The sequence below is a fragment of the Paramormyrops kingsleyae genome, unplaced genomic scaffold (assembly GCF_048594095.1).
Source record: "Paramormyrops kingsleyae isolate MSU_618 unplaced genomic scaffold, PKINGS_0.4 ups35, whole genome shotgun sequence".
NCBI classification, from domain to species: Eukaryota; Metazoa; Chordata; class Actinopteri; order Osteoglossiformes; family Mormyridae; genus Paramormyrops; species Paramormyrops kingsleyae.
Genome location: NW_027325973.1, coordinates 574,062 through 586,561, shown reverse-complemented (window position 1 = coordinate 586,561; position 12,500 = coordinate 574,062). Strand labels below are relative to the sequence as shown.

The window sequence follows — 12,500 nt, the reverse complement described above, 5'->3', positions numbered from 1 at the left end:
GCCCGGCTTAGCGGCTGGCGTTAGGTGCCCGGTGGCGCGGCTGTGGTCTCCCTGGATCACGCGTGGACTCGCCGGGCGACACCTGCCAGAGGGGCTGGTGAGGGCTGAGCCGCGCCAGCTCCGTCGGCATCCCGCATGCCGGCGCCCGGCGGGGCGCAATTTGTGGGTATCGCTTCTCGGCCTTTTGGCTAAGATCAAGTGGATTTTACGCTCTTTTTATCGCTTTTAAAGGACTGCGTCGGGTTTTTTAGAGGAAGGCACGGTGACCCTAATGCGTGACCAGTAGGTGGCTTGACCGCCGCTGCCACGGGGCGACCCGTGCCTTCCTTTTAGCCTTTTATCCCTGCTTTTATTTTTGTTTTTATTAGGCTGGGGATCCCGCAGTGGCTGGTGGCCTGTCCGCCGCCCTGTTGGGTGAACTGGTGTTTTTATTTTTTAGGTGTTTTTATAGTTTAGTGATCCTCGGCTCATCCCGGATTGGCGGACGGCGACAGGACCACGGCGGACGTCGGGACCACGGCGGCAGGAGGACTCTGCTCCAGGAACGACGTCGGTGGACCATCCCGGATGGCGGCGGCCGGCGGTGCAGCGAGGAAGCCCTTCAGCGGGCCGTGGCTGGTAGCAGGCGGTGGCCTGCGTAATACCGCCCGGTTCTGCTGGAGGGCCGAAGGGGAGGTAGGCACCTTCCCCGACCGCCTGGCCTTCATCCGGGAGGTGGCCTTCGGGGAGCTGGGCCTCCGCATGGAGGACATCTTATGCGTGCAGCGGAATGGCCCTTTCCAGTTCTTCGAGGTCACCCTGTCCACCGACGAGAGCTACAGCAAGGTCCTGGAGCGGAGCAAGGAGAGGGCCCAGCACCCTCTCCTGGGAAGGTATACTATCGAGCCGCTGTGGTGGCCCGACAAGCGGGTAATTACTGTGCATTGCTTTAACCCGCATGTGACCGCCGAGGCCGTCCGCCAGTTCCTCAATAAGTATGTGGACCTCCTTCCTGGCCACAAGGACATCCGGGATGAGCTGGGGATCTGGACTGGTCGACGCCAGTTCCAGGCCCGCCTGCGCCCGGACGCTAATGGGGCGGGCGGTTTTAGCCATCCCCCAGCCTATTTTAATCTGCAGGGCAATAAGGCATACTTGTTTTACTCTGGACAGCCTCCCTTCTGCCGACAGTGCCACAGCTTTGGACACACTCTGGAGGGATGCGCCAACCTGCGCTGCCGTAACTGCCTGGAGTCGGGGCACATGGCCAGGGACTGCAAGGGCCCCCGTCGCTGCATTTATTGCAACGGCGAGGACCATCTGGCTCGTTCCTGCCCGAAGAAGAAAACGACGTATGCTGACGCTCTGTCAGGCAATGGAGCCGTCGGCAAGGAGAGTGGTGGGGGAGCGCAAGCCCCCACGTCAGGGCAGGAACAGCCGGCGACGGGGGCAGGAGGAGAAGCCCTGGCCGAGGTGGAGGAGGCCCCAGCGACAGCAATGCAGGAGGGGTCTCCAGTCCTGGCTCCAGGTGTCAGCAGCAGGAGGAGAAAGAGCGGCGCATCCCCCCGGAGGAGGAAGAAGAGCAGAAGGGAGGCACAACCCGACGCTTCCAGCCCTCCGGCTGCCACCTTGCCAGCAGTGGCGGCCGGGGACCAAGGCCGAGAGAGTCCCCCCTCCCCGACGTTGGGGGCCCCCCATCCGGTGTGGGACCTGGGACAGTCCCCTGCGCCCCCCCAGGAGTACAGTAGTGGGCAGGACAAAGCCAATGAACAGGAGTACCTGGGGGGGCTGGAACTGGGGGGCCTTTTGGGTTTGACTGAGGAGGGGGGGCAGTAATGCGGTATTGTTTTTAATGGCTGGCTTTTATCATTTTAGTGTGTTGTTTTTAATTGTATTTTACTATTTTAACATTTCATGGCCAATTTTAATATTGTCACCTTGAATGTCAGGGGTTTGAGGAACGTTTTAAAACGCACATCTGTTTTTAATCAGCTGGCATCTTCTCCCTTCAGCATTTGTTTTCTGCAGGAAGTCCACCTCCGGGACCAGCGGGACGAGGCTCTCTTTTCACGACAATGGAAGAGGGGTAGATCCTACTGGAGCGTAGGTGGTGTCCACTCCTCAGGCGTCGGGATCCTTTTTGGCGACCGCGCCTTTGAAGAAGTAAGATCGTTTACCGTTCTTCAAGGCAGGGTTTTGGGAGTGGATGCCACATGGAGGGGACAGCGCCTCCGGGCCATATGTGTCTACGCTCCAGTGGAGGCCTCGTCCCGTATAACTCTCTTTGAAGAGTTGTCCCCGTTCTGTGTCACAGATCGACACTTGATTTTAGGAGGGGACTTTAACATCTCGTTGGAGGGTAGACAGGATGTCAGCTCAGGGCATTTTCGCCATTTTATTCGTTCCTTTAAACTTGTTGATGGTTTTAAGACATGCAACCCCAGCATGCCGGGCTTCACCTGGCATAATAGTCGCGGAGCCAGCAGTCGCATCGACTACATTTTAGCCTCACCCCCCGTTGTTTTTAAAAAGGTGTCCCTCTCCCCACAGTGGCCCACTGACCACTTGGCAGTGGAGGCCACTGTTTCCATAGACGCCCCTGAATATGGGGGCGGCTATTGGAAAATGAACCTGCAGATCCTGGAGGAGAGCGATTTTAGACACCTTTTTTTAGATCACTTCTCCGAGTGGCAGAAGGACAAGCCTACCTTCCCCTCCGTGGCTGAATGGTGGGAGAGTGTGAAGGATAGGATCCGAACCTTCTCCATGCAGTATAGCAAGCAGCGCAGGATGGAGAAGAAATTCTCCATTCTGCAGCTGGAGAGAAGGTTGCGGGATGAATATGCCGCTCACAACAACGGGGGCGCCATCGATCACGTGCGACTGCTTGACATAAAGGGTGAGCTGAGGCGCCTGTATGAACAGGCTGCCTCGGCCCTAATGCTCCGCGACAAAATGTGCTTGTTGGAAAACAATGAAAAGTGCAATGCCTTGTTTTTCCAGAGAGCCAGGGAAGCCCGGGAGGAGAAGAGCTTTGTCTCTCTCCGTGCCTCAAATCGCAACATGGCAACTACAACATCAGACATGCTGGAGGTTGCCAAATTGTTTTATTGTGATCTTTTTAAGGTTAGGGACACGGACCCGGTTGCAGGGGAGCGGTTCCTAGATAACATCTCACCTTGTCTTCCCAGTGACATTCGGGACGGCTTAGAAGCCCCCATCACCTTGGCCGAGCTGACCGCAGTGCTTGGCAAGATGAACCGCCGCAAGGTACCGGGCCTGGACGGACTCCCGGTGGAATTTTATTCCACCTTTTGGGATGTCCTCGGGCCGGAATTACTGCAGGTTGTAGAGGACGTTCAGCGCCGGGGTTTGCTCACTAGGAGCATGAGGTCAGGGGTTCTTTCCCTGTTGCACAAGAAGGGTGATCGTGCCGACCTTGGCAACTGGAGGCCCCTGACCATGCTTTGTGTAGACACAAAGCTCATTGCAAAGACCCTTACCGAACGCCTGAAGAAGGCCATGGCTCATCTGGTTCACAGCGATCAGACGTGTGGAGTACCGGGTCGATCGGCGACGTGGAACCTCCATCTCATCCGCGACGCCATCGCCTGGGTGGAGGACAGGAACCTCCCTCTCCTGCTGGTCAGCTTGGATCAGGAGAAAGCCTTTGACCGGGTAGATCACCGCTTCCTGTTTCAAGTATTGGGTAAGTTTGGCTTTGGACCCAATTATCTGGGGTGGTTACACACTTTGTATAACGAAGTTGGAAGCCATGTTGTTATCAATGGCTTCCTGAGTGACTTGGTGCCCCAGTTGAGTGGAGTGAGACAGGGATGTCCCCTCTCCCCCCTCCTCTACGCGCTCTATATAGAGCCACTGGCGTGCGCCATTCGCGCCCACCCCGGGGTCGATGGCCTTCTTATCCCAGGAAGTCGGGGGAAAACTGTTAGACTGACCCAGTACGCGGACGACACCACCCTTTTCGTCTGCTCGGATCAGTCTCTCGGTCATGCCATGAGCCTCGTTCATGCATTCGGTAGGGCCTCCGGCGCGACGCTCAACCTCAGTAAGTCGGTGGCCAAGTATTTCGGCAGCTGGAAGGCGAGGGAGGACGTCGCAGGTGGTCTCACCCTCTGTGACGGACCTCTCAAAGTGTTGGGGGTCAACTTCCTTTCGGATGGTGCCGCCCGTTTGAACTGGGAGGAGCGGTTGGCGATCGCCAGGCGGAAGATCGGACTGTGGAAGTCCAGGTCCCTGTCCTTCCAAGGTAAGGTCTTGGCCTTAAAAGTGGATATTCTTCCCACCCTGCTCTACCTTGCACATGTGTACCCTTTGCCCCGCTTCATGCGCAGAGGCCTGACGAGAGACGTTTTCAACCTCGTCTGGGGGGGCAGGTATGAGTACGTGCGTAGGGAAGTGATGTATCTCGGAAAGGACAGTGGGGGGAGGGATGTTATTGACTTTCCTCTCAAGCTTGACTGCCTGTTCTTCTCGCAGCTCTGCACGCGCCTGGCAGCTCCCCTTGAGCACCCCCATCAGCACTTTGTGCGTCTGTGGCTGGCTCTCCCCATGAGACGTCTGGTGGCGTCGTGGACCAACCTCGGCCCCAAGGCTGAGACCCTGCCGGCCCACTACAGCCATGCTGTCAAGTGGAGTAAGTCTTTTCCGGCAGGTGTCAAGACAGAGGCCTTGACCAAGCATAGAGCGCTTTACAGGGCTTTGCTTGGTCATAGGGATACTCGGGCCATGTTGGGCCTGGAGGAAGGCACATGGGCGAGAATCCAGCCTAAGGGTTTGGATCACAGGCTGCAGGACCTGAACTGGCAGTGCCTTCATGGTAAGCTGCCAGTCAGGGACGTCTTACATAGGCATAAGCTGACCAGACACCCCCGCTGCCCCAGGCCCGAGTGCAGTGAGGATGAGACCATCAGGCACGTGTTTTGGGACTGTGGGCATGCACAGAGAGTTTGGGGGTTGGTAGCGGGCCTGTGTGGACGTGTGGACCCGCAGCCCGGTCTGACCTACGACAAGGTGTTGAAGGGGTGGGACCCCAAGCTCCATAACCCCTTCGGCCCCTGGATGTGGCTGCTGGTCAGCATTACCAAGCGAGAGCTGTGGAATGCCAGGACCGCGCTCATCCGTAGAGGGGTTCATCTGGAGGCACAAGGGGTATTCCGTAAAATCCGGGCCGACTTGGGTTTCAGGATGGAGACTGACGTCATCCAGCGGGGCTATCACGAGGCCAAGGAGAGGTGGAAGGGCCTCCTTTGGCTTTAGCTCCGTGTCGTTTAGGTGGTGACGCTCCATTCTACAGGGTTTGATGTGACACACCTTTCTGAAGCACACTGGAGATACTTCGGGTTTTAGGTAAGTGTGCTTTGTTTTTTGTGCGTGTGTTTTATTCAAAATGGTTTTATCTAACAGCATGTGCATAATTAATTGAGCACGGGTTTTGGTTGGTCATTTTTAGCACCTATTTATTAATATTAACAATAACTGTATTTATTAAGATTTTACTATGGTTTGTTGTGCTGCCTTTTAAATGATTGACCGTGTTTTATTCCCGAGGTGCTGATTTTACGTGTGTGGAAATGTATGACCCTGTCCCAACCTGACCCTGGTGTAAAGGTTGGAGGTCGCCGGGTGTGTTCCTCTTTTAAAGGTTTTAGTTTTTAAAAGCCGGCATTTGAGGTGACATTTTATTTGTGTAAATGGCCATTTAACTGTAATTGTGTTTTAATTGATAGTGTATTGGTATTTATTGGTGGTTTTATAGTTTTTTCTTGTCTTTTTGCAGTTCTGGAGATGTTTTGTTTAATAATGTTTTAATAATGTTGTATGGCATATATAAGTAGCACTGTGGGTCGAGAATATTTTAGCCTTTTATAAAGTATTTATGGACATGTATTTATGTAAATTTGTGAACTTAAAAGGCTGTTTTATTATGTTTTGATGACAGTGCTAATTGATGTATGTATATGCTTTGTGTATTTGTGTGGTTTTAATTGTTGTACAGAACTGTTTAATAAAGTATTGGAAAAAAAAATCTGTTCTTATCAGTTTAATATCTGATACGTCCCCCATGGAGGGGACCACATATTAAACGGATTTTTGGAACAGGGAGCCGGAAGTGGGGCTTGCCCCGTCCGCTCCACGCATCGACCCGGTATTGCAGTGCTTCCGGGAATGGTGCACCTCTACTGCCCCCTGTTGTCGAAAGGCAGAACTGACTGACTGACTGACTGACTGACTGACTGACTGAGTGAGTGAGTGAGTGAGTGAGTGAGTGAGTGAGTGACTAATAGACTGAGTGCTGTGAGGGGGGGGGCCCTGTCTGTGCGTGGCCCCCGTTTCCCGCCGTTTTTCTTTTTTTTTTTTTTTTTTTTTTTAAAGGAAGGTGACACACTGTTTGTGCGGTGGACAGCTGCGCTGAGGTAAGGCATGATGTCATCTTTGCCTTTTGAATTTCCCCTCATGTTTGTTAAAATGATTGCTGTCTTTTGAGAGGACAGGAGGACAGGGAGGAGTCGGGGCCCCGAGGACGGCGGCTGCGACGCCCCTGGGCATTCTACTCCGAGCGGGGGCGTCACGCAGGCCCGGCTAACGGCGACGGGCTTGGCGGCGGCCCCATATCGACTCGGGTCTCTCTTCATCCCGTATAAATCTTTCGCCTTTTACTAAAGATTTCCGTGGAGAGGGATAGCGATGAGTTCATGGTATTTTTGGAGGCTCTGCCCAAGCAGAGCTGCACTGCTGCTGTCAAAGGAAGACTGGGCCCGGCTTAGCGGCTGGCGTTAGGTGCCCGGTGGCGCGGCTGTGGTCTCCCTGGATCACGCGTGGACTCGCCGGGCGACACCTGCCAGAGGGGCTGGTGAGGGCTGAGCCGCGCCAGCTCCGTCGGCATCCCGCATGCCGGCGCCCGGCGGGGCGCAATTTGTGGGTATCGCTTCTCGGCCTTTTGGCTAAGATCAAGTGGATTTTACGCTCTTTTTATCGCTTTTAAAGGACTGCGTCGGGTTTTTTAGAGGAAGGCACGGTGACCCTAATGCGTGACCAGTAGGTGGCTTGACCGCCGCTGCCACGGGGCGACCCGTGCCTTCCTTTTAGCCTTTTATCCCTGCTTTTATTTTTGTTTTTATTAGGCTGGGGATCCCGCAGTGGCTGGTGGCCTGTCCGCCGCCCTGTTGGGTGAACTGGTGTTTTTATTTTTTAGGTGTTTTTATAGTTTAGTGATCCTCGGCTCATCCCGGATTGGCGGACGGCGACAGGACCACGGCGGACGTCGGGACCACGGCGGCAGGAGGACTCTGCTCCAGGAACGACGTCGGTGGACCATCCCGGATGGCGGCGGCCGGCGGTGCAGCGAGGAAGCCCTTCAGCGGGCCGTGGCTGGTAGCAGGCGGTGGCCTGCGTAATACCGCCCGGTTCTGCTGGAGGGCCGAAGGGGAGGTAGGCACCTTCCCCGACCGCCTGGCCTTCATCCGGGAGGTGGCCTTCGGGGAGCTGGGCCTCCGCATGGAGGACATCCTTTGTGTACAGCGGAATGGCCCCTTCCAGTTCTTCGAGGTCACCCTGTCCACCGACGAGGGTTACAGCAAGGTCCTGGAGCGGAGCAAGGAGAGGGCCCAGCACCCTCTCCTGGGACGATACACCATCGAGCCGCTGTGGTGGCCCGACAAGCGGGTAATAACTGTCCATTGTTTTAACCCGCATGTGACCGCCGAAGCCGTCCGCCAGTTCCTGAACAAGTATGTGGACCTTCTTCCTGGCCACAAGGAGATTCGGGATGAGCTGGGGATCTGGACTGGTCGACGCCAGTTCCAGGCCCGCCTGCGCCCGGACGCTAATGGCGCGGGCGGTTTTAGTCATCCCCCAGCCTATTTTAATCTACAGGGCAATAAGGCTTACTTGTTTTATTCCGGACAGCCTCCCTTCTGCCGACAGTGTCACAGCTTCGGACACACTCTGGAGGGATGCGCCAACTTACGCTGCCGCAACTGCCTGGAGTCGGGGCACATGGCCAGGGACTGCAAGGGCCCCCGTCGCTGCATCTACTGCAACGGCGAGGACCATCTGGCTCGTTCCTGCCCTAAGAAGAAAACGACGTATGCTGACGCTCTGTCGGGTAATGGAGCTGTCGGCAAGGAGAGTGGTGGGGGAGTGCAAGCCCCCACATTAGGGCAGGAACAGCCGGCGACGGGGGCAGGAGGAGAAGCCCTGGCCGAGGTGGAGGAGGCCCCAGCGACAGCGATGCAGGAGGGGTCTCCAGTCCTGGCTCCAGGTGTTAGCAGCAGGAGGAGAAAGAGCGGCGCATCCCCCCGGAGGAGGAAGAAGAGCAGAAGGGAGGCACAACCCGACGCTTCCAGCCCTCCGGCTGCCACCTTGCCAGCAGTGGCGGCCGGGGACCAAGGCCGAGAGAGTCCCCCCTCCCCGACGTTGGGGGCCCCCCAGCCGGTGTGGGACCTGGGACAGTCCCCTGCGCCCCCCCAGGAGTACAGTATTGTGCAGGACAAAGCAAATGAACAGGAGTACCTGGGGGGGCTGGAACTGGGGGGCCTTTTGGGTTTGACTGAGGAGGGGGGGCAGTAATGCGGTATTGTTTTTAATGGCTGGCTTTTATTATTTTATTGTGTTGTTTTTAATTGTATTTTACCTTTTTAACATTTCATGGCCAATTTTAATATTGTCACCTTGAATGTCAGGGGTTTGAGGAACGTTTTAAAGCGCACATCTGTTTTTAATCAGCTGGCATCTTCTCCCTTCAGCATTTGTTTTCTGCAGGAAGTCCACCTCCGGGACCAGCGGGACGAGGCTCTCTTTTCACGACAATGGAAGAGGGGTAGATCCTACTGGAGCGTAGGTGGTGTCCACTCCTCAGGCGTCGGGATCCTTTTTGGCGACCGCGCCTTTGAAGAAGTAAGATCGTTTACCGTTCTTCAAGGTAGGGTTTTGGGAGTGGACGCCACATGGAGGGGACAGCGCCTCCGGGCCATATGTGTCTACGCTCCAGTGGAGGCCTCATCCCGTATAACTCTCTTTGAAGAGTTGTCCCCGTTCTGTGTCACAGATCGACACTTGATTTTAGGAGGGGACTTTAACATCTCGTTGGAGGGTAGACAGGATGTCAGCTCTGGGCACTTTCGCCATTTTATTCGTTCCTTTAAACTTGTTGATGGTTTTAAGACATGCAACCCCAGCATGCCGGGCTTCACCTGGCATAATAGTCGCGGAGCCAGCAGTCGCATCGACTACATTTTAGCTTCACCCCCCGTTGTTTTTAAAAAGGTGTCCCTCTCCCCACAGTGGCCCACTGACCACTTGGCAGTGGAGGCCACTGTTTCCATAGACGCCCCTGAATGTGGGGGCGGCTATTGGAAAATGAACCTGCAGATCCTGGAGGAGAGCGATTTTAGACACCTTTTTTTAGATCACTTCTCCGAGTGGCAGAAGGACAAGCCTACCTTCCCCTCCGTGGCTGAATGGTGGGAGAGTGTGAAGGATAGGATCCGAACCTTCTCCATGCAGTACAGCAAGCAGCGCAGGATGGAGAAGAAATTCTCCATTCTGCAGCTGGAGAGAAGGTTGCGGGATGAATACGCTGCTCACAACAACGGGGGCGCCATCGACCACGAGCGACTGCTTGGCATAAAGGGTGAGCTGAGGCGCCTGCATGAACAGGCTGCCTCGGCCCTAATGCTCCGCGACAAAATGTGCCTGTTGGAAAACAATGAAAAGTGCAACGCCTTTTTTTTCCAGAGAGCCAGGGAAGCCCGGGAGGAGAAGAGCTTTGTCTCTCTCCGTGCCTCAAACGGCGACACGGCAACGACAACATCAGACATGCTGGAGGTTGCTAAACTGTTCTATTTTAATCTTTTTAAGGTTAGGGACACGGACCCGGTTGCAGGGGAGCGGTTCCTAGATAATATCTCACCTTGTCTTCCCAGTGACATTCGGGACGGCTTAGAAGCCCCCATCACCTTGGCCGAGCTGACCGCAGTGCTTGGCAGGATGAACCGCCGCAAGGTACCGGGCCTTGACGGACTCCCGGTGGAATTTTATTCCACCTTTTGGGATGTCCTCGGGCCGGAATTACTGCAGGTTGTAGAGGATGTTCAGCGCCGGGGTTTGCTCACTAGGAGCATGAGGTCAGGGGTTCTTTCCCTGTTGCACAAGAAGGGTGATCGTGCCGACCTTGGCAACTGGAGGCCCCTGACCATGCTTTGTGTAGACACAAAGCTCATCGCAAAGACCCTTACCGAACGCCTGAAGAAGGCCATGGCTCATCTGGTTCACAGCGATCAGACGTGTGGAGTACCGGGTCGATCGGCGACGTGGAACCTCCATCTCATCCGCGACGCCATCGCCTGGGTGGAGGACAGGAACCTCCCTCTCCTGCTGGTCAGCTTGGACCAGGAGAAAGCCTTTGACCGGGTAGATCACCGCTTCCTGTTTCAAGTATTGGGTAAGTTTGGCTTTGGACCCAATTATCTGGGGTGGTTACACACTTTGTATAATGAAGTTGGAAGCCATGTTGTTATCAATGGCTTCCTGAGTGACTTGGTGCCCCAGGTGAGTGGAGTGAGGCAGGGATGTCCCCTCTCCCCCCTCCTCTACGCGCTCTATATAGAGCCGCTGGCGTGCGCCATTCGCGCCCACCCCGGGGTCGATGGCCTTCTTATCCCAGGAAGTCGGGGGAAAACTGTTAAACTGACCCAGTATGCAGACGACACCACCCTTTTCGTCTGCTCGGATCAGTCTCTCGGTCATGCCATGAGCCTTGTTCATGCGTTCGGTAGGGCCTCCGGCGCGACGCTCAACCTCAGTAAGTCGGTGGCCAAGTATTTCGGCAGCTGGAAGGCGAGGGAGGACGTCGCAGGTGGTCTTACCCTCTGTGACGGACCTCTCAAAGTGTTGGGGGTCAACTTCCTTTCGGATGGTGCCGCCCGTTTGAACTGGGAGGAGCGGTTGGCGATCGCCAGGCGGAAGATCGGACTGTGGAAGTCCAGGTCCCTGTCCTTCCAAGGTAAGGTTTTAGCCTTAAAAGTGGATATTCTTCCCACCCTGCTCTACCTTGCACATGTGTACCCTTTGCCCCGCTTCATGCGCAGAGGCCTGACGAAGGACGTTTTCAACCTCGTCTGGGGGGGCAGGTACGAGTACGTGCGTAGGGAAGTGATGTATCTCGGAAAGGACAGTGGGGGGAGGGATGTTATTGACTTTCCTCTCAAGCTTGACTGCCTGTTCTTCTCGCAGCTCTGCACGCGCCTGGCAGCTCCCCTCGAGCACCCCCATCAGCACTTTGTGCGTCTGTGGCTGGCTCTCCCCATGAGACGTCTGGTGGCGTCGTGGACCAACCTCGGCCCCAAGGCTGAGACCCTGCCGGCCCACTACAGCCACGCTGTCAAGTGGAGTAAGTCTTTTCCGGCAGGTGTCAAGACAGAGGCCTTGACCAAGCATAGAGCGCTTTATAGGGCTTTGCTTGGTCATAGGGATACTCGGGCCATGCTGGGCCTGGAGGAAGGCACATGGGCGAGAATCCAGCCTAAGGGTTTGGATCATAGGCTGCAGGACCTGAACTGGCAGTGCCTTCATGGTAAGCTGCCAGTCAGGGACGTCTTACATAGGCATAAGCTGACCAGATACCCCCGCTGCCCCAGGCCCGAGTGCAGCGAGGATGAGACCATCAGGCACGTGTTTTGGGACTGTGGGCATGCACAGAGAGTTTGGGGGTTGGTAGCGGGCCTGTGTGGACGTGTGGACCCGCAGCCCGGTCTGACCTACGACAAGGTGTTGAAGGGGTGGGACCCCAAGCTCCATAACCCCTTCGGCCCCTGGATGTGGCTGCTGGTCAGCATTACCAAGCGAGAGCTGTGGAATGCTAGGACCGCGCTCATCCGCAGAGGGGTTCATCTGGAGGCACAAGGGGTATTCCGTAAAATCCGGGCCGACTTGGGTTTCAGGATGGAGACTGACGTCATCCAGCGGGGCTATCACGAGGCCAAGGAGAGGTGGAAGGGCCTCTTTTGGCTTTAGCCCCGTTTCGTTTAGGTGGTGACGCTCCATTCTACAGGGTTTGATGTGACACACCTTTCTGAAGCACACTGGAGATACTTCGGGTTTTAGGTGAGTGTGCTTTGTTTTTTTTTTTGCGTGTGTTGTATTCAAAATGGTTTTATCTAACAGCATGTGCATAATTAATTGAGCACGGTTTTTGGTTGATCATTTTTAGCACCTATTTATTCATGTTAACAGTGGCTGTGTTTGTTGGCATTTTGCTCTGGTTTGTTGTGCTGCTTTTTAGATGATTGACCTTGTTTTTATTCCCGAGGTGCTGATTTTACGTGTGTGGAAATGTATGACCCTGTCCCAACCTGACCCTGGTGTAGAGGTTGGAGGTCGCCGGGTGTGTTCCTCCTTTAATGGTTTTAGGTTTTAATAGCTGGCATTTAAGGTGGCATTTTATTTGTGTAAATGGTCATTTAATTGTAATTGTGTTTTAATTGATATTGTAATGACAT

The 12,500-nt window shown here is 55.1% G+C and overlaps 2 non-coding genes across 2 annotated transcripts; both read left to right on the top strand.

The window, feature by feature from the left end:
• Positions 1 to 5,996: 5,996 nt before the first annotated feature.
• LOC140586008 (U2 spliceosomal RNA) lies at positions 5,997 to 6,182 on the top strand. The gene has a single exon (XR_011987942.1). It is a non-coding gene; the product is annotated as a U2 spliceosomal RNA (small nuclear RNA).
• A 433-nt stretch (positions 6,183 to 6,615) lies between these two features.
• Positions 6,616 to 6,729, top strand: LOC140585761 (U5 spliceosomal RNA). The gene has a single exon (XR_011987699.1). It is a non-coding gene; the product is annotated as a U5 spliceosomal RNA (small nuclear RNA).
• Positions 6,730 to 12,500: the final 5,771 nt, after the last annotated feature.